This window comes from Excalfactoria chinensis, chromosome 4, assembly GCF_039878825.1.
Source record: "Excalfactoria chinensis isolate bCotChi1 chromosome 4, bCotChi1.hap2, whole genome shotgun sequence".
NCBI lineage: Eukaryota > Metazoa > Chordata > Aves > Galliformes > Phasianidae > Excalfactoria > Excalfactoria chinensis.
The window spans coordinates 61,528,227-61,554,012 of NC_092828.1; the positions used below are offsets into that span (position 1 = coordinate 61,528,227).

The following is a 25,786-nucleotide window of genomic DNA, read 5'->3' on the forward strand; positions in this document are numbered from 1 at the left end:
GGTGCAAGTTACTCTGTTTTGGTAGAGATTTCAAGACCTTGAAAATCAAGACAAGATTGATGGCAACTTTTCTTAATAGTGCTCTGTACAGAAACTTTGATTATTCTTTGATCCATAGCCAGAAACAGTATACCAAACTATGAAATTATTCCAAATGATATTTTAAAATAGTGCTAAAGTTTAGCATACGCAATCTGCCATCACTGTTTCCCTCTATCTGTTTTCTAACACGTTTTCTACATTCTGTACATACCAGGTTTATAAATAGAAATATACTTATAAGAGGACTGCTCTGAAAGTAATGCCTCCTATTTTATTATGTTGGCCCATAACATCAGAGGCAGGTATTTGTGGCATGTCTGAACCTTCCCACCACTATTCCATTACATGTTGTTTCTATGTGACAGATCGCAGCAGAGGGGTGGTCTGACAAAATGGTGTCTGACATAGAAAGTATGTCACTGAATTCCTCTACATGGAAATAAAGGCACTCACTGATATTCATCAATGCTTAATGAACATTTCTGAAGACCAGATAGTAGATGTGAGCACAGTGAGGTGGTAGATGGTGAAACATTATGAAAAGGTCACCTCCGCTGGTACAGATTTACACAATTGGGCTCCTCACTACAAGAAAGACATCGAAGCCCTGGAACGTGTCCAGAGATGGGCAGCGAAAACTGTGAGAAGTCTGGAGCACAAGTCTTATGAGGAATGGCTCAGGGAGCTGGGATTGTTTAGCCTGGAGAAGACGAGGCTTAGGGGAGACCTCATTGCACTCTATAACTTCCTGATGGGAGGAGGGGCTTGGCCTCTTCTCCCATGCAACAAACAGGACCCAAGGAAATGGCCACAAGTTGTATCAGATGAGGTTTAGACTGGACACAAGAAGGAACTTTTTCTCTCAGAGAGTGGTCAGGCACTGTAATGGCCTTACCCAGGGAGGTGGTGGAGTTGCCATCCCTGACAGTGTTCAAGAGGTGTCTGGACAGGGAGCAATGAGATATGGTTTTGTGATTTTTCTGTAGGTATGGTAGAGGGAGAATGGTTTGTCTAGATGATCTTGTAGGTCCTTTCCAACCTTGTGATTCTATGATTCTATGAATTGTGGCATGCAGACTCTAGTTCATAGCTGGTGAAAATGTATAGCTAATATTGATGACTATGTTGAAAAATAGTGTTTTTTAGCTGAGAAATTGCTCAATCAAATAGTGTATTTTGTACTTTGTATCTGTTGCAATTTCCATGGAACAAAATAAATAGAAGGCATTACATTCAGAGCAGCCTACACAGGAAAAATATCCCTATTATACATAATATATGATGCCAAAGAGACAGTGCCATTCTCATTGTTAGATAGCATCAGCAATCTCAACAGATGTTTTAATGAGAACAACTTCCAATTTTCAATTGCACCAGAAGATGGCAATAGTAATTTCTAGTAATCAATAGTAATAATAATTCCATTGAAGTCAGGGGGAGTTCATGAGGAAAAGAGCATTCAAGATAGTGGTTTTTTGTTTGTTTGTTTGTTTTTGTTGTTTGTGGCATCCTGCATTTCTACTTTTCAGCTTCAATCAAAAATTGAAACATGTAGGGTTAAAAGTATGAGGTAAAGATATATATTGAAGATAATTTGGAGTCATTCTATTTGTAAAAGGACAGTGAAATAGAATATCAAGAAAAAGAAGCACTTAAATCAATATTATCTTAAGGTATACTCTGGTCCATAAATGATATGTCAGCTCTAACTCTTTGCTTTTATTTTCCTCTTCCTTATTTTCAGAAAAGCCATGTAACTGAAGTCTACTTTACAGCAAATGTGAGAATCCACCTGACATACTGCAGTTATTAGAACATTTAAAACCACAGTAAATTTCAACTATTTTATCTGTCCATCAAAGAGCTTGTTGAAAAACATCTTGACATTTCAAAACTTGATCATAAGTTCTACAGAATTTGCTGTGTTTTCCTACTTGGCCCTTCTTTGTGCTTGGTGGACTGTACTCTGTCCTGCAGTAACTTACAGTCGTGACTCCCAGAGACTAAGTCTTTCACTCCCCTAGTTATAACTGGGATTACTGTTGGCTTGACAACAGCAGTCTCACTAAAATCTGTTCATTTTTTATGGTAATTTCTTAATCTGGCATGCTGAGCAATCCTAAAGTGCTGAGCAATCCTAAAGTGCTGAGCATAACTTTTAACACTATATGAATATTAACTTAATCAAAATAATTACTCAGAACATCTTTCAGCATTAAAAAGTGTCTGGCAGCAATATTTACTTAAAATGTTATGTCCCTGCTGTTTGTTCTTCCTCAAAGCAATGCAGTAAAGCAGCTAAGAGGAAAGGCACACAGACTTCAGTTTGATGCTGTATGGAGCTTCTGGTCAGCTAAAAGCACAGCCAGGACTTCTCTCCATCTTGCCTACATATCAGGCTGTGCTTGCTGGCCTCCTCTTACAGGGCTCCGAGAACATGATTTCAGGTGCTCTCAGTAGGATGTGGAGTCATTTGCTCACAAAAATCAAACTGCAGAAGGTAAAGGAAGGCTAAGCAATGCAGAAGTTAGCTATGACTTTTAAATTTTAATTTAAATTACTTACAGATGTTTTGGGGATGATTTTGTATAAATTATTTAACTGGCACAATAGGATACATATTTTGGAGAAGTACTACTTTGATCTGGGTTATGTATGAATAGCTGGTTTCTTTGCATCAACACTTCCCTGAGCACATCTGTAAATTAAGCATTCAAATATGTAAGCTCACAGCAGACCATAAAATAGAAATGTTTCAGACTGCACTGTAACTTTCCACAGGGACTTCACATAATCAAAGTAAAAGTACAAGTGCTGACCCAACTATTTGATTTAAGACTTGGAAAGGGAGAGGGAGAGTAGAGGTATCAATGTCAGCAGGCGGTTCATAATCCGAATAAACTTTCAAATGAAAACAATATGGAAAATCTCTGTACCTTAAGGGCAGAACAGCTTTGCTGTATAAAGCATTTTATTTGGTCTGTTATGGTTTTCTCTGCAGAACAAAAATATCACTGTCTGCTGGCTTAATGGAGAACAGTTGGATCATAAAAATATCAAATGCATGTATTTGGCAACCACTAATAATCTACACATATTTATGTAACAGCAATTTTTTTCTTTTGGAATATACCGTCTGGAAATATAGCCTGAGGCTTCCTCAGATCTCCTGGAAAGAATTAGCATTCAAATCACCTCTGCAAAAATATGTTATGTCAAGCAGGTTACTTTTTCCTAAGTTCTTTGAAGGTTTTGTTGTTGCTGTTGTTTGTCTTTTTATTATTAATATTATTTTTTAATGTTCTTCATTCATATATGATCATTTGGTATTACTGTAATTATTATTATTATTATAGCTTTACTTATTCATAGCTAACACAGATGTTTACATTACAAGGAAGCCCTTACATCTGCTTTCCAGTGACCATCAAACTTAAGTGAAATAGTAAGCATGGAACATATTGTGACTATGTTTTGAGTGCTTAAAAATGGGAGCATTTAGTACTTGCCTTCAGAGCTTTTGGGCCCCAGAGAAAAAGGAAGTTACTAATGAATTTCTGGTAGTTTAGAATGCTTACAGAAAGCAGCACTACCTAGCTTACAAATTCTGAATTTCCCAATTGCTTAAAAGGAAATGTAGTTGTTTGCTGGAATTAACTAAAGCATTACTTATGAGAATTATTTCTATTAATGGAGTCACAGGAAAGCTTTTCTACAAGGTGATAGATGCATATCTTACTTGCATAGTTCATATGCCCTCAGAAGAAACCAAATCTTTACTGCAATCTAGCTCTAATACTTTTACTTAGTACTATTGTTCCCTAACAGATACAAATCTGCTATGTGACTTACAGATATGATCTTGCCTTTTGTCTAGAAAAATAATAAGCCCAACACTACAGAATCATGTTAGACACCCACTGACTTTATTAAGGTCACTGGCAATATTGCTTTAAATTTCAGTTAAAAGTTTTTTTTTCTCTAAAGACTTTTAAAATTTGATTTAAAATCTCTAAATGATAAATATATCTACTAAAAATAATTTGACATGTTTTTTCTTTCAACTATCACATTTTCTATCCAGTTGAAACCCTTTTCATAGAAATTGAACATGATTACTTGCAGCCACTAAAAAAACCATTTTATCTAATACTGTTTGTATAGCCATTCCTTTCTTCACCATAATTTGCGCTTTCTTTATAGGCATTTGCTTGAAGTTGTAGATTTTATAATATGAAAATGTGTGTTGGACTAATGAGTCTAGACTCATGAGCATTTACATTAATTTTGGGGTATGGAAGGGATTTAATCCTTAAAAAGGAAGAAAGAATATATGAATATCATTGAGAAACTGCAAAGGGTACTTCCTTTATGTGGATTAAACTAATTAAACCAATACGATGGTAAGAATCTGCACTAATTCTTAGTGAAATTCTTACGGACCACTTATAAAAGTTGCTTGCAGAATCTCAAATTTTGTAGGAATACTTTAGTTTAAGTGCCAAGTAGTTTTTGCAAATAGCATCCAGATGTCTGAGTCTTCCTGCAGTTAATGAAGATTGTCTATTCCTTCCATCTGAGAGAATTATTTTTACCTGGTCTCTTCTTATTTTCTGATCTTGAAGACTGCCCATTTTGTTCTAAAGCTCCAGGAAAAAAAATTGCTCATTGGTGTTAATCGAGAAGACAGTGGTAGATAAGGAGCACCTGGCCTCACATACCTCCATAACATTATAACAACTCATAGAATTGATGAAAACTTTGATGTTTTTGCCTTTCTGAGGCCAAAACTTTATTAGGACTGGGGATTTTCATTTGTAGCTTGCGTGCAGTTGGTGAGGTCTTCTGGGAGGATTATTGAGCTAGAGATCAAAAATACATCATCACTTAAAATGGGGCCATACGATGCTTCTGAAAGGCAATCAGACCTGCTCTATCTGGTGTCCCCTGAAAGACAGAAGATTCCTTCAGAGCTGTCTCTCTTTAGAAAGAAAATGCATTCTCCCTGGCTCTTGCATGCTTTGTTCTGGCTTTTGTGATCTTCACTTTTAGTGTTCCCTGAAAAATATCACTGTTTCTGTGATTTATAGATCAAAATGCATTCTCTGATGTAGCTGGAGCTTGATCCCTTAACTGAAAACTTGAACCAAGGCTTTCAGCTGGTATAGAAACGTGACTGGATGCCAGTTGACAGTTTTCTGCATCAGCTTAATGTTCTTCCTTAATCCACAACCCTGGAAGAAGGAGGGCAGTCACAAAGGCTCCACAGGTACCACAGATGCCTTTAAGCCATTTTGGCTTTCAGATTTGCCTATGAATTATATACATAGAATACAGAAGTAAAAATGTCTGAATCAGTGTAATTGCAATCATCCAAAAGAAACATAGCAGATATGTCAGCTGTGTAAGTAATATAGCACTACGGGCATGTTGGCATGTCCAGCTAAGGTTAAAGAAGGTAGAGCTCTCTTGACAGTAGACACAGGTTGTTTCTTCCAAGTGTACATAAGTTGCTGGAATCCTTTGCTGTGCTTTATGCTCTGAGACATTTGGGATACTTTCTTTAAAAATTGATGTTCTTATTATTTTGTTATTTTGCTGAGGGAGAGAACACTGGAGCATAGTGTTACAGTATCATATAACTTTCCATTTTGAACTCTGATTTTATGTTTTGCTTTTGATAGAATTTTGCAATTCAAGATATTCTCACTAATCAACTGAAACAATATTAGTATGTGTAAACACAAAAATATATTTGATTGTAGCGCGTGTAACTGTGATTAGATTTCATTAGCACATTCATTCTGTCTACTTCCAGAAAAAAAGAAAAAAAAGAAAAAACTTAATCTTTGGCTATGAATGTTAATTTGATATTCAGAGATATAATTCAGCGTTTATTATATATAACTCTCTTCAGTGCACAAGAAGAAAGTCTGATACCTAAAAGTGCACTTATGTCAGTACAGCTCAGCTTAATTTTCTGTTTGGATCCCCACCTTCAAACTGCAGTTGAAAACTGGAAAAGGGATGAAATAGTGCAATTACATTTTGTTGATCAACTAGCTGATTCCATGTTTATAACCCTTATTAACCTGACAAGGAGGAGTGGAATGGCCAGAAAATCATATGCAGGACTGCAAATGTCAAAGTATGAGCATAGTACCATAATTACCAAAGCATATCAGGTATTATTAGAATTTTGATAGTTGCCTCTTCTGACAAATATGGTAATGAAAATAGAAAATATACAAAATTGATTTATTTTCATGATGAAAATAGTAATGATATGAGATGATTACATGCAATTTGCAGTCTCAAAGTTTCCCATTGGACTGGACCAGTAATCTTAGTAGCTTAATTAAATCAGTAATAATAATTCCTCCTGCCTATCCCCTTCTGCTCAGAAGAGGGAAAACTTAATGGAAAGGCAAGAACATTTCCACAATAAAAGTTGCCTTGAGCTTTTTACTCAAAACAGTAATTAAGCATTTTATTATATACTTTTATCTGTGCTCTTAACCATGGATATTTCAGAGACTGAATCAGTCTTCAGAAGAAATCTTAAGAAATATTAAATATTTACCTAAAGACTTGTTACATATGTTGCATGAGAAAACTTGAAAGTTGTTTTTTTTTTCCTAAACTCTATACCAATGTTATTTTTCTTAGACTGGTAATAGAATATGTATATTGATGTTTGAAGAAGTGATCAAATAACAGTATTTGGCCTTATATTGTGAACTTACTAGTGCAGCATTTCTGAAAGTTTTTTTTATCATAACTGACATTACAGTTAAAAATAATATGATATAGCACTGTTCAAAAATCCAGAAATCAAGATTTTAATTAGTCAGCTAAAAGCACTCATATTTGCTTACTCTTCTACTGTGGAAAGTCCAGTAAAAATGAAGCATTCATTAGCTATTAAAAATCTGTCCACCTCCATTATTTAGGCTTATTATTCAGTGGTTCCTTCTTCAATAAGTAGGACGAAGTACAAGTAGTAAATATATAGACAATTGATAGAGCTTTCTGATCAAATCTCATATAGCAGCAACAACCAGTTTGCCTTTGCTTTTTGATATCATTTTTATTTTTCTGTCTCCTTTTGTCAGGAACAAGACTACAAGAGAAGCTGTTTTAATACTTTGTGATTCTCTGAAACCAGTATGAAGCTATGATTCAAGTTACCATTGTTACCATCATCCCTATCTGATCTGGGGTAATCAATTTAATTTTTTTTTTTAATTATTATTATTATTTTTCCAGTGAGTTCCTCTGATAAACTTCTGTCTGTAAATATAAAAGTAATTTGCAAAATCTCTTAGGTTTTCTATTAGCCATCATAATTACTCTATTTATTAAATAGATTCTTATATCTGAATATTTTCTCTTAAATTCAGCACCTCTTAGAAGTTGGAGACAGGGTTAATAGAAACAACCTTAAAAGACTAAGGTTCTCAGTCACATTTCTTAAGTAGTAGGTAACAAAAAGCACATTAGATAATATTATATCATTATCCTCTGTGGATGTTTCTAATGGGATTCCTTACTGACCTCTTTTAGTGCTGTTAGACACATCAGCAAAAATCTGGAAGAAAATATATGGACTTATTACTGAGAAAATGTACAAATGGCACCACAGCTGATTGAACAGTAAATAATTATGAAGGTAGCTCTTATATAGAGAGACATTGGTTTAATTTGGTTTCTATGGTGCTTCATTTGGGGAAAAAAAAAAAAAAGCTCAGATTTTAAAAAGGCCAAATGCAAGATTACAAAGCTGAAGACAAAGAATGTAGGGCAAATATATCCTGGAAACACACCACTGGGAAAGGCATCTGGTCTCATAGTGAAGAAAATAGTCAACAGAGCATGGATTGTGCTCACTTCTCATTTCATGTCAAATGGTTTTCATGTCCTTTCATGACATTAAACCCCAGACAAGTCCCTGGGACAAATCACTGGCTTACCTATTTGCCCACATCCTTTGTTTTAGAAATACTGAAGTTATTTATGGCCTGTTTGCCTTGTCTGCCCTTTACTGTAAATCTGGGTGTGGGCAATGCTGTCATTTGATCCCTTTGATTACTGCTGAAGAGACTGGACTTCCCCTGCCATGTTTTTCACCTAGAGATTTTCATCTGGTGGGCTACTTGCTATTTCCAAAAGCTGTACATCAATTTGTGTATTTTAGGTGTAGACTGAATCCCACTGTGAAATCCAGTGTTTGGGCTGGATCTTTACACTTTAATTTTTCAGTTTCAAATGGTCAGATAAATAAATACAACACAGGTTGTGAGAGTACATCAGAATTTTAATGATAAACTGAATAGAGCTTCCACTTACCTATTAACTTTTTATTTTCCCAGAAGAAATGGTTTCTGTCAATATTTTAATGTGATGGGGATGAACAGGAGGAAGATGTGAAGTCTAATCTCAGCAGATGGTTGTCAAAACTGCACAGAGTGACTGAGAATGCAAAAAAAAAAAAAAAGAGGAGAGTTTCCCCCATTTTGTTTTTAAGTCATGAATAGTGAATAAATCATATATTACAGACAAATACAAAATAGTAAAAACTAGGTAAAATGAAAAGAATGAAAACGATTTTGCTGAAAATGTATTTTGCGGATAAATGTATGCGATTACTCTAATTACTTTAAATGAACGTTGATTTGACTGAAAACAATAAAAATGGACATATGCATTGTATTTATGCATTGATAATCTCATCTTGGAGATATTACAAGAATGATTCGTGTTGACAAGAAAAGAAGAATGTCTTTCAAGCTGTTACTTAGTTACTGACAAATCAAGTATGTCAATTGGACACAAGGATGGGCAAAGCAGACTTGTAAGACAGATAGGCTGCTATAAGTTTTGCATCTGATCTTAGCTGGAAATCTGAATGTTAACTCAAACTTTTCTCTACACTTAGAGACTTCTTATTCTTATTCATTGATCTATACCCTGAGTCTTGATTTGTGCCAGAAAAACATGGACTAGAATTCTTTTCTTATTTGAAAAATTTTCTAGATATAGACCTGTACTATTTATTTTCTGTGTAGTTGGAATGTAGACATCAAAAACAGACACTTGAACTAATGAAACAAGATATTTCTACCAGCCTTTTTGAATTCTGTTTGATTGCTTTACAATATTTTTCTGTGTAAATGTGCATCTATTGTATTTTGATTATCATACACGCAAAAGTCATTTCTTAGTGGATTTTTTTATAACAGGCTAGGACTATGTAAGTGACTTAGTGTCACTACAGAATGTGTTTATGGTTATGGGGTTACTTAACCTCCCACTTCAGCAGAATTTATCTGACTTATGGAATAGAGGGACTGCAACAGGAATTTCAAGTTAAGTGGGTGCCTTCGAATGGTGTTAAATCAAGGATCTTCACTGACTCATTAATAAATACACTTTACATTAAGCATTATTGTATTATGTTTAGTATATGTTAAACACACACAATGTAATTCTACAGTAATTATAATAATAGTAAAGGATAAAATTACTTTAGAAAGGAATGAAACTGACTTTCTGCTGATCTGTAGTGTATGATTGTTTTTTGTTTGTTTGTTTGTTTATTTGTTTGTTTTTCATTCCTTTTGCCATTCTGGAGTCTGTTCCCAACAATTTTCAATTACCATTGCTTCCTACTAAAAAAGTAAAGAAGCTGCAGTTTTTTATATATAAGCATTCTTGTTCAAAAGTTAAAGGTTAATTTGAATACTGAAAATATGTACACAGCCTTGGCAGCTTAACAGGTATTTTGAGCACTTGTAAACTAATTTATACTAGAAAGAATAAAAATTACAAGGGTTACTAATCTTCATGCTGAAATCATTAAGATAATTACCACCAACTGTTTTATTATCCAAGTATATCAGGGGAAATGTAGTTGCATCCTGAAGCAATGAATGAAAAAAGAGTAGGTATGTACCAATCTGCAATTTAAATGACATATTGAAAAACAGATACTTGTGCATGTGTCTTGTACTGGTACATAACTTTCCTATTAGTAAACTTAAAAGGTGTGTCTGTTAAATGGCATTCTGTCTCTGCAAGATCTAATATTTCTTAAAACTTTGCCATGTCAAGACTCCTTTTCTGGTACTTTCCACCCATTGCAGTACTCCTGCATCTGACTTGATTCACAAGTCTTCCTCAAGTCACATAAGGCTATTATTTTTGTGGGTTTTTTTTTTGTTTGTTTGTTTGTTTGTTTCCCCCCCCAATTTAAAAACACAATGCTTTCAAAATCTATTTGTAACTATTTATTTCATTGCTTTTTAAAATTCTTGAGTCTTAGAATGGAAATGAAATTCAGGAAAGATACAAAAGTTGCCTTGAAAAATCAAACACTCACTGTGATCATTCACACTGAACCTGAGTCATTGATCTTCCTAGAACTTCTCATGCAAATACATTTACAACTGCATATATGTAGTTTCCAGACTGTTTTATTTTAAAAAGATATATTTCCCCATTCATTTCTAATTTCTAAAATATCAGAAAAGCCTCTAAGTATTAAGAGTTTGCTTTGAATTTGGGAGAGAAAAAATCAATAACTAGTCAACTTTTCTTTTTTCATGTCTTTTTCCCATATTAGAAATAAAAGAAGTCTACAAGTAATGTTTTGCTATGTTATGCACCCTTGTTGTGGAAAGACCCTCTACCATAGTAAAAACAACCTTTACCTATGAAACTCTAGAAGTCAGCTTGACTGTAACAGCAAAAAATATCTTCTGTACATGTTGCTATACCTTAACAGGTGTAAACCGACTTCGCTTTGTTGACCCCAATGGCCCTATATGTGCAAAATATGTATGTCATCTGTGAACATGACTGACTGAATTAAATTCATTGCAATGTGAACTAACCATCCAGGGACTATATTTATGCTTCAGATGATCCTGTGTAAATACACAAAGAAAATGTTTCCAGGAAACTCCCCATTTAACCTTTTAAAGTGGTCCAATTACTCGGTATTTCATTAAAGTTAAGTATTCAATGAATTAAGAAATGGAAAAAAAAAAAAAAACAACCCTGACAAATCATGTTTATGGTGTGTCTAACACTTGGACTTGGAGATGCTGTGAGGTCCTGCCTCATTGTAAGGATCTGTTTGCTTTAATGAGCAGAATTCAAGCTTTCACTTATACCAAAGAAAGAATATATGATGCTTTCACACACACACACACACACACATATATATATCTAAAGGATTGTCAAGGATGGAAAACTGGGGCGAGTCTTTTGGATGCAGCACCTTTCTTGTTTTTGTTTCAGCACTGTATTTGTAAAGGATATGTACATATCTAGTGCATTAGAATGATGTAGTGAAGGAACATGTGTAGTTACAGAGAAATCTGACAGATGGGAAGGGCCTAAGGGATCCGAGGTCAGAGGATAACTGATTGCTCATACATTATCTAGTAAAATAAATAAATAATTGGCATTTTAGTCTCTACAAAATCACTGAAAAACACATGGGTTGCCAGTTAGGGGTAATATATAGATTCCTGAATGCAATTGTTAAGATTGTAGAGATAGTATTGAGTGATCTTACTATTAACAAATAGGATATTGGATCCTGCCTAATTTTAACTATTGCATAGGAATCAGAAATTACAAGAACAAAAAGCAGTATGAATTATTACACAGCAATACATTCACTTTCTGGAAAGAATGATGATACTTTTGAATTAAATGACAATTTGAAAATTTTCCAGTTCTAACAGAATGCCCGTGAAACACTGACACAAAAATAACAAATGAATGCTTCTGAAGGAATCATTCTGGTCAAATGGATAAGAAAAGAAGGAATACAAGCCAGATGACCATTTCAGACCTCAAAAACAATGGAAAGACATAATGTTGAAAGTAATCTCTGCAAAATTCTGAACAGTATGGAAAAAGCAGTGCCACAAGTCATATTCTACTTCAACAGCTGGGCTGTGGCTGAGAGTTTCCAAGAACAGTTGACTGTCATTGTCAAAGAACAATATCATGATAGAAAGTAGCTGAATCAAACTGAAAATTCAGACCTTTCAGTACTTGCTTTTTCAGTTTTGTTTGAATTCTCTTCCCTTTTGAATGTGGATGGCAAGAGCCAGTCACACAGTGTAACGCCTGTAAGCAGAAGGAAGGGGTAAGTTTCAGACCAGCATGTGGACAGTTTTTTGTCTCTCCTGACAAAGAATGTTAAGGATGGTACAAGATGTGGTTCTCATTTGATAGCATAGAAAGGGTCTGACCAAATTTGCTGTGTATGAAAATATCTTTTGCACATTTTCTAGTTGTGTCACCAGCCTTTTCTTCAAATGCTGTTTGCTATGTCTTCTGTAACGGCAACAACATTCACTACATGGGGATTTGGGGATGCAGTTTCTTGCAACATAAAACTGAAATGTGTTTGCATAGATTCTTTTTTCTTCTAGCATCTGGCATCCAAAAGGCCTGTGCTTGGGGAAATATGTTTGCCAGATTCTAGTACACCTATGAGTGGTTCTGCCAAGATTTCAATAGCCTTGAGATTTCTAGGTGCTCAGCTGGGCAGAATATTATACAGACAGGGGTGGTTCACTAAAATACAATTGGAATCCTTATCAGTCTTGTATATATAGAAAAAAAAAAAAACAAAAACAACAAAACACACACACAAAAACACCCCATGAATAATACTGCATATGCTATTAAGTATGTCCTCATAGCTAATGCCGTTTGCTTCTTGCAGTCTTCAGTGTTAGAGATATGTGCCTGTTGTTGGCTCAATTCTAGAAAGTTGTAGTACTCACAATGCTGAAACCGTGCAACTGTAGTGCACATTCTGCACCCATTTAAAGAGGAGATATAATTTCTGCTTCCTTCCGGTGCCCAAATAAATTTTGCCCCAGAAACTCCTGTGAGGGTGACTCATATATCACAGAATATACAGACTTGGTTGTGATGCCAGGCTTTTTTTTATAGCATGTGTCACATTATTTTTGTCCTTGAAATTTGTGGAAAGAAGATATTACTGACTTAATTTAGATCAGCGCAGAAGCATAAATATCCTGTTGCTTATGACTCAGAAGCATACTTTTAATGAAGACATAATACTAGCAACTTTAATTTGTAGTTATTTAAATAATTCTGGTGCATGAATTACCATTTAAGGTCATTACCAAACAATTTCTTTATGTAATCACAATACCTTTGCATGATGAATAGATAGATAATAGTATATTGAGTTTTATAAAACAGTAACCCTGCTCCATTTGAATGTATGGTGCTTTTCCTACTGTACTATCCAGAAAGAGGTTTTGAGAAAAGAATATAACAATAAAACCATCACACTTACCTTCTTTATATTTGGCCCTTTTAACAGATACACAGGCCCAATAAGTGCTATAAAAATATTTACCTTGAAAGTCTTCAGTATATATTGATGTAATTTCAACTGCATATATAATATGTAGGTTGCCCTGAAAGTAATGCCTCCTATTTCCTTTCATGGAAATTACAACAGATACAAATAACACAATAACACTAATTGATAGAGCAAATTCTCATCTATGAAGTATAATTTTCCACAATCATTTGCCATGCATTTTTGCCAGTGATGAACAAATCCTGCATGCTGCACTTGTAAAATTCCGCACTACTGGAGGTGACCCACTGTTTCACAGATGCCATGATGGCGTCATTGCTAGGAAAATATTTGCCATGAAGTCCACATTTGGTCTGATGTTGTCTCACAGATAAACTTGCATATAGTGTTTTTTCTTTTCATATGTGAGCATTTATGAGAAACACCTGACATAAGCTGTGATATTCCAATGTTCCATTGTTTCCAACACACTGAAGCCAATATTCATCTCCTTGCACAGTTCCCTGGTCATAATTCACTGATTCTCAAAGATTAGCTGATCAAATGTTCTTTGTTTCTTGGTGTGACAATTGTGCATGGCCAACTGGAATTTGGCTTGTCTCTCACATTTCTCTCGCCACTGCTGAAACACACTATGTTCGTATCTACTGTTTGAACTCCACAAATGATCAGTGAGTGTCAGTGCATGTCAGTGGATCCCTTTTTTTTCCACATGGTGGAATTCAATGGGACACCTTTGCTTGATTTGCACTTCCCTGTCAGCTGCCATTTTGTCAGAATGCCCCTCTGCTGCCATCTGTCACATGGCAATAACATGTAATGGGATTTTGTCAGGAAGGTTCAACCTCTACTGCCATACCACCAGAAAAATTCATACTTATTCCAGATATAAGGAACTGTCAAACAGTTGATAGTGGTGTGATTTTCACGGAAAAAGTTTAAAGATAAAATTTCAGCCTTTCCTGCCATTTATGCAGAAAGAAATTTCATAAACAAGTTGTTTATGCATATTCTGAAAACCTCAAATATATTTCAGAACTAAAATTGAACATAAGCTGGATTTCAATGTGTGTTGAAGATATTTGGCTTTATAAGTGGGACAGTATTTTTAGTATCTCTTTTGGAAAATTAAAATAAGAAAAACAAAGGAATTCTGACTTTCAGTAATTTGCAGTTTGTATTGCCATGATAAATTTATACAGCCATTCTCAGAAAATAAGATTTATGTTTTTTTACAATTCAGAAAAGTGCACACATTAAACTACTTAAAAGCAGATTTCATATTGACAACAAATTACTTATTTTCTTTGCCAGAAGTATTATAAAGCAAAAATAATATTATACCAAGTTTATTTATCAAAACTCAAACAGTTTTACATAAGCTTTGCTGAATGATGAAATGATCTCTGGGATTTAAAACTGTTTGTTTTTGACATTTAAAATACACTTTTAATTGGTAAGAATAACAAAGAATAGCAAAAGCTGCAGATAATATGGCTAATTCTGAGCAAGATCCAGCCTGAAGGTAAGTTTGTCTTTCAAAGAGAAGGAAAAAACAACAATTAAATGATGCTTTCACTTTACTAGCCTGATTAGAAGCAATTCAAGTGCCTCAAGTGATGTAAAGTTTTAAATCTATTGATTAAATTTGCATCTCTTAATTTAGAAATGATCATCCATGTGGAGTACAGCCTAAACAGCAGAATCTTTCACTACTTAAGTATTGATTTTTAATATGTCAAATGTAGTAATTAAAATTGATATTTTGTAGATTGCATATTAAATATTAATATTTGCTTGAATTTTATCCAATGACATCTGTGATATTTTGAAGAATTCTATAGGTAATCACATTCCCCCAGTAGACACAGAATGAAAGCAGAAATCTATGAAAACTGTGCCGTATAACATATAGAGAAAATGTCCAGAATCTTATTTTAGTTGAACCGAGTGATTATTTCATGGCATGATACTGCCCTCATCCAGTCTTGATTAGTTCATTTCATAGTGGACAGCTGTGAATAAATGGGTTAAAAAATGGCTTTAGGTTTTATATTCCGTAAGGCTGCAACCTGACACACAGTTCTGCTATACTTTCACCTGTTTTTGTAGTGAGCTAGTGCTCAGCAGCACCTGTTTGAAGGCTCTTCCTGTCACTTGGCCACTTTCATCATTAAAGAATTCTACATCAGTTAATCTTGGTGATTTAGAGTGATGCTCCTTGGGATGAAGACAATGGGGTAGAATTTGTCTGGCATTTGTTCTTTCTTCTGTGTAAGTTAGACAGATATTTTAAATGTTCTGCATTTTGCAATATTATTGCCTTTCAAAGTACAATTTCACACTCTCAGTGGAACCAGATAGGTGGATTTTTACACTTTTTTTTTTTTTTTTTTTTAATTTTCTGTTGACTAGTACAGTGCATTTTAAATTATTTAATAATTAGTAAAAGGTCATTGTCCTCTCCTAAATAAGGAAGGAAGCACAATTATCCCTGTATTATAGAAGATCAAAAACATCTAGAGAAAAGACAGAAGAATCCAGATGTCTCTAGGTATAAGCCCAGTCTATGGAGGCAAGTTCTCCAAGTATAATTCAGAAGTTCTCCAGGTATGACTGCCTTTTCTAGTCATTTGTCTTGATTCTCTATGCAGAAACAATAGACCCTTAAAACATATTGTATGAGTGTAGCATATTCCCCGTAGATGAGAGGAGTTTAAATGAATAAAATATAGATGAAAGCTATATTGCATGAGAAGTTATGAAACCTGTTGCTCATTGTTACATAAAGAATAAATGAAGAATAGGATATCTAAAAAGGCATGGATCATTACTGAAAATGAGAGTGGACTTTGGCAGTCTTTGTTCTTTACAAATGTCATCCTGAAGAATCTCACTGTTATTGACAGATTCCAATAATGGACAGAGAATAAAGACATAATGGTCTAATGTATTAGTGAACAAAGAATAATGTTACAGGGAAAAAAGATGGCAATTTATGCAGAGAACAGGTACAAAGCAGAGCTTATTAGAAAATTAAATAGGTTCTTTGCATCACTGTCCTATGAGCTGTCTGATGATTTGGCAGCAGAGATTTAGATCTCCTAATTTAGTGTTAGATGAATTAAACTTACTTATTTCCAATGACTCCAAAGGGAATCCAGCCAACTAGTTTGAATGTACATGTCTATATTGCACAAATCAATACTTGGCAGATGAAATTCTCTCCTAAAATCCAAACTAAATGAATGGTGACTGAAGATCAATCACCAGTTTTGGGAGAGTGCAACAGTACAAAAAGGAGAAAAGCTGAGCTCGTGCTGCCACTTAGTGAAAGCCTCGGGCTGTTTTCATTTGCCAAGGGATGGACTCCCTGGGCATGTGCACGTAGTCTCATCATCCGACTGTCCTTCTGCTGGGAGATCTTGTAGTGATATCAGCAACAGGAAGACATAAGACTGATATTTGTTATTAAAAAGGGTTGGCTTTACATGCACATTGTGATTTCAGGAGACACAAGCTGGGTTAGACTGGGCTATTCTACAAAGAGTGTTGGCATTTCATACTGCTTGGATCCATCAGGGACTCACATGAGAGCCCAGATGAGATCTGGGCCAGATGCTAAGCTTTTGACTCTTTGTAAAGCTGGACTCAATAAAACAATATAAAGAAATGGTGAGATAGCTCATAATGCTTTTAAGGCCCTGACACTAAAGCTGAACATCCTTAAATGGAGTTGCTGTGATCCCAACTGGACTTCACATTTCCATTCTGTTTGAACATATTTTAAGTTTGAGAAATGTAACTTTTATTGCTATCAGAAGGCACAAAATGCAGAATTCTACCTTACTTAACTCCTTTTATATTTAGCCTAAAATGAATCTTCTATAACAAAAGAGTTTGGCTGAAGGGTTGAAGTACATATAAGTGATACACTTCTCCCAATCATAACATCCATTATTTTCAATTGGTAATATGCATATTTCATTTAAAAATACATAAGATGCTCAAACTCCTTGATTACTAGGAAATTCTGTGTGAAGAATAGCCTAAAACCCTGCTATACTGAGGCTTATATCACATTCAGCATATACTTTTCTAGTATGAACCTCTAGAATAAAATATTATGACCCAGCTTTATCTTCCTCATTTTAATGCTTACCAAATGAGTAATTTACCCTAAACCAAAAGCACTGAAGGAACAAAATGCAGTAACTGATAACATCACAATAAAATAGAATTGCATTTAGAGCAAACAATAATCTCTGAGTAGTAGAATAGGAATGTAGATCACAGGTGTGACTGCTGACTTGGGAGTAGCATTTGGTAATGTGGACACTTTTCCTGTGATGTAAGTAAAGGAAAACATTTTAAGATGCTGTATGGGAGATTGGTAATCACAGCCTGAACCTCTGATTAATCAGCTGAGGCAAGTATGGGGTCAGCTGTGGGAGCGCAGGTGAGAGTGATGTAGCTGCGCTCCCGGGAGGGGTGGAGCTCAACTCCATCCCCTCTGAGACCTCATTTAAGGGCTGACTCCCACTGAAGCAGTATCTCTTGGAGATTGCTCACCAGTGAGGACTGCCCCAGCTTCTTCAGCCAAGGCACTACCATTGGTGAGTTTACTTATATTTACTTATACCTTCTGTACATTTGTTACCATCTGTATATTAATAACCAATACAGATGCTAACAGCTATATCTGTATTCTAGATCAGTACATTACAACACTTTTCTAATTTTTGGAAAAAAAAACAAAAAGCCAAATGTATTTCTGCTGAGTAGAGAATTTGCAAAGCTGAGTAATTTTCTCAGTGTTCTCAGTGTTGAATTATGGACTATTAACAGATAGAACCTGGCAAAAGAATCACTGATGTGAAAGGGTGAATGTTCTCCAAGAAAGCAATACATTGAAAAAACAGGAAAAAATGTAGTTGACATGATGAGAACTCCTTTATTTAAAGCCCACCATATATTTTTACATTAAGGGTAATATCCACCTGTTATACCTAATTAGCAATCAGTACTTCCATTGCTGCATTCAAATGACTTTTGTTTTTGCTGAGAGATCCTCAAGAAAATGTAGTGGTATTTCTGCTCTGGTAGCTCTACTTCTCTCTAGCCTTACCCCCCTCCTGACAGCAGGAATTCAGAGATTTCTCAGATCTTGAGTGCTGATAATTTTGCAGGGAAGATTCAGTGACTTTTTTTTTAAAGAGGCCACAGATAAATATTCTCAAAGCCGCCTCTTATATTGGCAATTTTTTATATTATATTCGAGCCTTATTTTAAAATTGCAGTTGATTTGTTTTGTGTACAAGAGAATTACATAAGATATCACAGGTGTATCCTTGACTTTCATTTGATGTGGGACTCTCATTTTAAGAGCAAGAAGTCTAAGCCCTCTAACTTTCTGTCTATTACCACTATTTTCTGAAATTGCATATATATTCTTGTGTTACCTCCAAAAAAGCAAGACTGTTATATCTGCCAGATAGAGAATTCCCTTTTCCTTTATGCTATTTAGCTAGTTACTAAGCCCAGATAAGTTTCAAAGCAAATACAGCTGAGAGTGTGCTACCTGTGATGGAGAAAAGCAACTCTGATATAAATAAAGTGAATACAATAATATTTTTAAATGCTTGATAAAAAGAATATGCTGACATCTCAGGATTTCTACAGAGATTCAGAAACAGGGATTTTTGTACATTAATGTTAAAAGTTCACTGTGAATAACAGAGTGGGAAAATTACATATAACAGGAATTATTCTATAAGCTAAGTCTACTTTCCTTGTCATCCCCCCATGCAACAATGATGAGCGCAAATCCATTTTCTTCCTTTCAAAATATAGGCCTTAAAATGAGACAGGCACACTGTAGGAAGTAGATGTGTAGGATGCATGTTAAAATAATGAGGGTAATTGAATGTACCTTGAAAAATGAAAACAATGTGGAAAATTATAAGTTAGAAATCACGTAAAAAGCAATGCATACAAAGTTCGTGAAAAGAGGCAGGTGACTAGAAAGTAGTGATATTTTAAATGATAGCTGGAAAGCACATATTGACTTCAGTTTTGCTTTTTAATATTTTCTTCAGTTTGTTTTTATCAAATTGCCAAAACAGCAGTGATTTCTGAGAAGCCTAGCTTTCTTCCAAGCTAGAAAGATACCTTGAAATAATTTAAATCATGCATTGAACTCTCAATCTCACCTACGTTTTGAGTTGGCTACTTGAGTTCTAGCTCATTGAAACACTACTGACTCCTGGTACCACATAGAAATCAGCTTTGCTCCTGAGCACAGGCAGCTGTAGATCAAGCTCTTATCAGCCTTTGGTAAACAGACCATTCATTGACACCACCTGCAATGTTTGTTCAATATTTTTAAAATTATTCACCACTTACTGTGTGGTTTCAATTAATTTTTTTTTTGAGTTGATTACTTTCCTGTGGTGATGGGAGAAGGCGCTGTACAACCCAAGATTGAGACAGGTAAGAAGATAATTGTTTTCAGAGGTTACATGTTTGCAAATGAATTTCTCCTTTCTCTTAGCCTTCTGCTATCATGTATCTCCAAGTGTCCAAGACTTTTCTAGATTATTTATTTTAAAGGTGGAGGTTATCTCACAGCAGGACAAGGTCCTTACCAGTTGAGGTTGATTTGCCTTCATAACAGTCTCTTTATGCTGCTATGATCACAAGGAGGCACTCCCTACACTCAAGACCAGAACACAGCTTCTAAACACTCAAAAGTGATTAGAAATTCCCAATGAAATGATGGGAAGTTAATTACCTTACTCCATCTGGACTCATATGTAGTGCTGTACTGTCCATGTTGAAAATAATGGGACCACATTTTAACAGTATGGTTTTAGGTATGTGTGAAAGCCATGGGCAACTCTCCAACTACTCAGATATTACAGTGATAGAGGCTACATGGGCACTTGTTTAGACAGGCAGTTGAACAGATTTCAAGTGCAAGTCTTCCAAAATGTGTCTTTTATAATATGTCGCTGCTTTTTAACAGCTTGTTGGTGATAGATTTTTAAACCTGAAGTAAATGAATAATTCAAGAGAGAAAATGTTGCACAGTAATGTTGATTCAGTAACACTTTATATGTTCATTAGCTAGTGTGCATTATAATTGAACTTTTACATGTGACAGCCACATGAATGCCAAATGAATACATTATGATTAATGTTGTTGCAATGAATACCAAATGATTTTTTAATGACTGAGCTGTTACCATTTTCTTGTTCATTCTGTGGCATGCAAAGTTTCAGTTCTTTTTCAAAATTGAATCTAAGACAGTGATATGAATGGCTGATTGTATTTTAACATGGAACTTACTTGGTGCTAAGTCATTATTCTCTGAAATCCCATGACAATTTTGTTGACTGTTTGAAAAAAAACAACAGGTAAAGAAACTGTTTTCCTTTAAGTTGATAATGAATGAATGATTACTCAGTTGAAATTCTTAGATAGCAGTGATCCATGGATGCTAACCAGACATAACGAAGAAAAGAAAATGGAGGTGACTGCTAAGGCAATAAATCATCTTTCTTTTTTGCAGACTATGTATCTGAAGTGAGGGGAAAAATAACATTAAAATGTTTTATTGTTGTCATTGTTGGATTAAATGCTACTTGAATAAACAAATAACATGTTCACATTTTAAATACAAAGTCTGTACTTTATTCAAGTGAGAAATGCTTCCACCAGGTTTCTTAGCCTTCAGGCTTTATTTATCTGCATGGAACAGTTGTCATTAATGCTACCTTATTACATTGTCTGAATAGCAATTTATTTTATAAATGTCTCTAACTGGAGAATGTGGAATGAATGAACCTACGTGGGGAAGTGTTTACTAATGACTGCAAGATTTGTGTAGTGAGATCCATGTTGAAAAAACACCACATCTAACAAAATCCTTCATACAAAGTGTAGAGCCTCTTCTATTCTCTTATAGACATTTTTCTATTTCACAGTTCCATGACTAAAATTAAAATTAATCAACTGTGCTTATGGAGGAAAAAAAAGGGGGCCTGCACTGGAGATGATTATGTAAATCTAAGTTTTTCTGAACTACATTAAATGTCCTAGAGAATCATACCTGCAAACTAGTTGACGTACTACTTACTTGTTAAGAATTTCAGAAAAGACAGAAAACAAGTTTGTTCCTGAGCTCAGAAACAAGTTGTTACTTTTTTTTTTTTTTCTTTCCTTGGAATTCAGTCTCTAAACTGATATGAAAGGTTGTAGTTATCTGTTTATATTTATTTCAATGAACTATAAAAATAAAATTATATGAACAAGAATAAGCAAGTTGCTACCTAGGTATCCTTTGAGAAACTGCTGTACATTAGGAAGAATATGGTGTTCTACAAATAACTGGTTAACTGTAGAGAACAATCCCTCTCCTTACTGGAACAGAAATGTTTAGTGGTAACAACAGATAAAAAAGCTTTTCAGTCAAAAAGAGTGAAACATCACGGTTGGCTGTGCTTGGGCACCCCTTGGTCCTCCCCTGCCTTCCCTTTCCTTCTCTGTACACTCTCAGATATCATTCTGAAGCTTGAAATACATAGATAATTGAGTATGAATATTCAAGTTTGACCAGGTATTAGAGTATGCTTAGGTTTAATTTAGAAGTGGATAAATTTTAACCCAATAAGGACAGAAAACAATTTGTGCATCAGTCTATGAGATTTCAAAGCTTAGCTTATCTGATATTACTCTTTTAGTTTTCCAGTCCCTCAACATGCTACCTAAATTTCATCTCAAATGTCATATAGCATTCACTGTTTTTCCATTTTTCTCATGCCCCTAAAATATTCAGTTATCTCTGAGAGCTATTCTGTTATCCAAAATACTATTTTTCTGAATGTCTTATTTCCTTGGGCATTGGAAGACCATGAAGTCTTATTTTTCTTTTAAAAATAAATATCGGTATTGATTCCTCCAAATAAGATCAAAGTTCATTCAAACAGTTTATCGTCAGATGAGCCAAAGTGATTCTGCTTCCTAGGAAGTAAATGAGTAAGCCGAAATCAGGAGGTGTTCTTATGATCCTTCACACACAGAAGAAAATTATAGCTTCACCTTAATGCACTATAATAAATATCTAGTTTTTTCAAATAAACTGTAGACTGAGTTCTTTTAGCTGTGGTACACAAGAAACTGATTTGAGGAATCTGTGATCTTAACAGGAAGAGTGAAAAACCTACCCGATGGATCTATTTTACAAAGGTGTAAAATTGGAATGCAAAGTTTGCACTCTGTTTTGTTAAGCCAGACTCTGTTCTTCTCAGACCTTGCCCCATGTCTTACGCATAAAATCACTGATCTTTCTTTATGCCAACTCCAGGCATTTTTTCTAACAGAGTTAAATTTAATCTCTGCTCCACAGTACAGTGTTTTGGAAAACTTCAGTTATCGATGGGCCCAAGGATATGTGAAAGGTGTATACTCTGGGTAATTTTGGAAAGAGCAACTAGCAAGTGCTTGTAAGCTTTCCCTTCAGTTATTTTGGTCTGCTAGCACAAATTTGTCAGCTGCTGAGAGATATTTCTGTGAGCTGAGAGGAGGCTGCTTTTCTGGGTGCAAGCGACATGGGCATGGATCAGTGGGTGTCCGTGTGGGGCTCCTAGGGACAGTGACATTTTTGTGTGGTCTTAATCCTTTCATGGCTCCGGCTTTGGGACTGTTGGCCAGCAACAGCTCACAGCACAGTGCTGAGATGGGTACGCTGCCTGAAGATCAGCATTTCAGGTCTGTTTTATCTCTGCTTTCATAGACAAAAAAGCACTTATCAGTGCAGCTACCCTGGATTTTTTGTGATTATTGTTTTGTACTATGCTACCTGCCTGCAACATAATACTTAAGATCTTTGCGGGGTTTAGGCACACTTAATACTGTGTGTGGAAGGTGTGGCTTCTCTTCATTTCCTCAGTGAATCAAGAATGCAGATCATGATCAGGATTGTTATTGATATTGTTTACATTTATTCATTTACAAACAATTCTATCATATATTTTAGCATTGCAAACAGAATCCTTTGCCTAACCTGAAAATTGGACTTACACACCCATGGCATTTTCAGTTACAGTCAAGTGTAACTTCAAATATACTCTTCTCTGGGCAAAAAAATGGCTGGAGGGCCATGCCCAGAGACTGGTGGTGAATGGAGTTAAATCCTGCTGGTGACTGGTCATGAGTAGCATTCCTGAGGGAGTGATACTATGGCCTGTCCTGTTTAGTATCTTTACTGATGACCTATTGAGTGTAGCCTGAGTAGGTTTGCAGATGATACCAAGCTGGGAGGAAGTGCTCATTTTCTTGAGGGTAAGAAGGCCTTACAGAGGAATCTAGACAAGCTGGATTGATGCGCTGAGGGCAATTGTATGGGTGTCTACAAGACCAAGTGCCTTGTCCTGCACTCTGGCCACAACTCCAGACAGTGCTACAGGCTTTGGGCAGAGTGGCTGGAGAGCTGCACAGAGGAGAAGAACCTGGGGGTATTGGTCGACAGCCAGCTGAACATGAGCTAGCAGTGCACCCAGGTGGCCAAAAAGGCCAGCAGCATCCCAGCTTGTATCAGAAGTAGTGTAGCCAGCAGGAGCAGGGAGGTGATTGCCCTCTGTACATGCTCCTGGTGAGTATTCTGTTCACCTTTGTTCCTCTTACTACAAGAAAGACTTTGAGGACCTGAAATGTGTCCTGAAATTACTTGAAAGGAGGTTGGGGCGAGTTGGGGGTTGGCCTCTTCTGCTGGGTAACAGTGACAGGGCAAGAGGAAATGGCCTCAAGTTGTATCAGGAGAGATTCAGGTTGAATTTTAAGAAAAAATTATTGTCTGAAACAATGGTGAGGCATTGCATTGGAACAGGTTGCTCAAGGAAGTGACAGAGGTGTTATCCCAGGAGGTGTTTATGAAAAGGATACATAAGGCACTGAGATACCTAGTATAGTGGGCATGGTGATGATGGGTCTACAGTTGGACTAGATGATGGTCTTTTCTTCTCTATCCTTAATGATTCTCTGATTCTATGATTTTGTGATTTCACTTTTCTCCTATGCCATGGATTTGGACTTTTAAACATCATTTAAAATGCTGTTTGCTTGGATATCTTTTTAGGTATCCATTAGCAAGGACTCTCATCTGTAATGATACCGAATTTTTCAAGATTTTATCTTGTGTGAAAACTATTTTTTGTTAAGAACAAGGAAAAATATGAGGTGCTTTGGAATGGTTGCACAGAAATGCCTAGTGTTCTTCATTAACAGCTGGCTGTACCTTGTTATATGTAAGACACTTTCTGCATCCCAGGTTAAAGGTGTAGAGAGGAGTAGGCCAACCTAACCTTTTAAGCTCAGGAATTATCATTGCTTTCTCCACACAGGGATGAGAGAGCTCTGGGGACCCAAAAAGAATCTTGTGCAGAAAAGTGGTAAGAGATGGATGAAGATGAAGAATGAGCAGAAGCATAATTCACCAGTGTACCTGATGGCATAATGACATTGATGTTTCTTGGCTCATACATCACTCCAGGTGCAGATATTTGTCAGTTTATTTCTGTCTGGTACAATGGAAAGACCGGGAGGGATATTATGACTTTCTAAGTCACTATCTTTCAGCCAGACTGCTTTGGGGGCTGTGCAATTACATGCTCTTCCACCTACAGGCTTGATAGCTAACTGATGTTCCCACCCACAGCTAGAGGAGCGATCAGTTAAGGATGACAGTGTTGCGTAAACAGTTAAGTTGGTCTTGCATCTTTTCTGTCCTGCGGTGCTGTAGCAGCTTCACCTCTGTGGGAGTGGAGTCTGTGAATATCTTTGGCTAGTGATACCTTTTTTTAATTGCAGATGTCAAATTCCTAGTAGATTTTTTTTCATCTGCATCACAAACAAGCAGATCTGATCTGTCTGTTTTTGTTGTTCTTGTGGTTTTTTTTTCGCAAATTTGGCAGGCAGAAATCTTGTCTAGATGCTGTACATGAAGCTGTTAACAATTAAGAGCAAGCTGAATTTCATACAGCCCTACAAAGACCTTAAATGTTCTCTAGGGGACTGACTGTGTGCTCCTTACCAGTGTAAATCTTTTTTTTGTTTGTTTGGTTTTTTTTGTTGTTGTTTCTTTCTCTTAATGGATCCACTTACATTTATGCCCAAGGACAATTCATATTACTAAGAGTTGCAGAAGCAAGACTGTATTTTTGTGACCCAATGTAGTGTTGTCAGGTCACATCAGTGCATGAGAAATGGAAAACCCTGATGTACACTGAGCACTGAATGTTCAGAATGAATTAAAAAATCCAGATAAAATCAGCTCTCAGTTACCCATACAATATGCT

At 35.7% G+C, this 25,786-nt stretch overlaps 1 long non-coding RNA gene across 2 annotated transcripts in view; it reads left to right on the plus strand.

Annotated features, from left to right (window-relative positions):
* LOC140251870 (uncharacterized) overlaps positions 1 to 25,786 on the plus strand; it is a 178,109-nt gene that overhangs the window by 57,043 nt on the left and 95,280 nt on the right. For both annotated transcript variants that reach the window (XR_011903481.1, XR_011903480.1), the window contains exon 2: positions 7,158 to 7,264. This is a non-coding gene — a long non-coding RNA (uncharacterized lncRNA). The remainder of the gene's footprint in view (positions 1 to 7,157; positions 7,265 to 25,786) is intronic.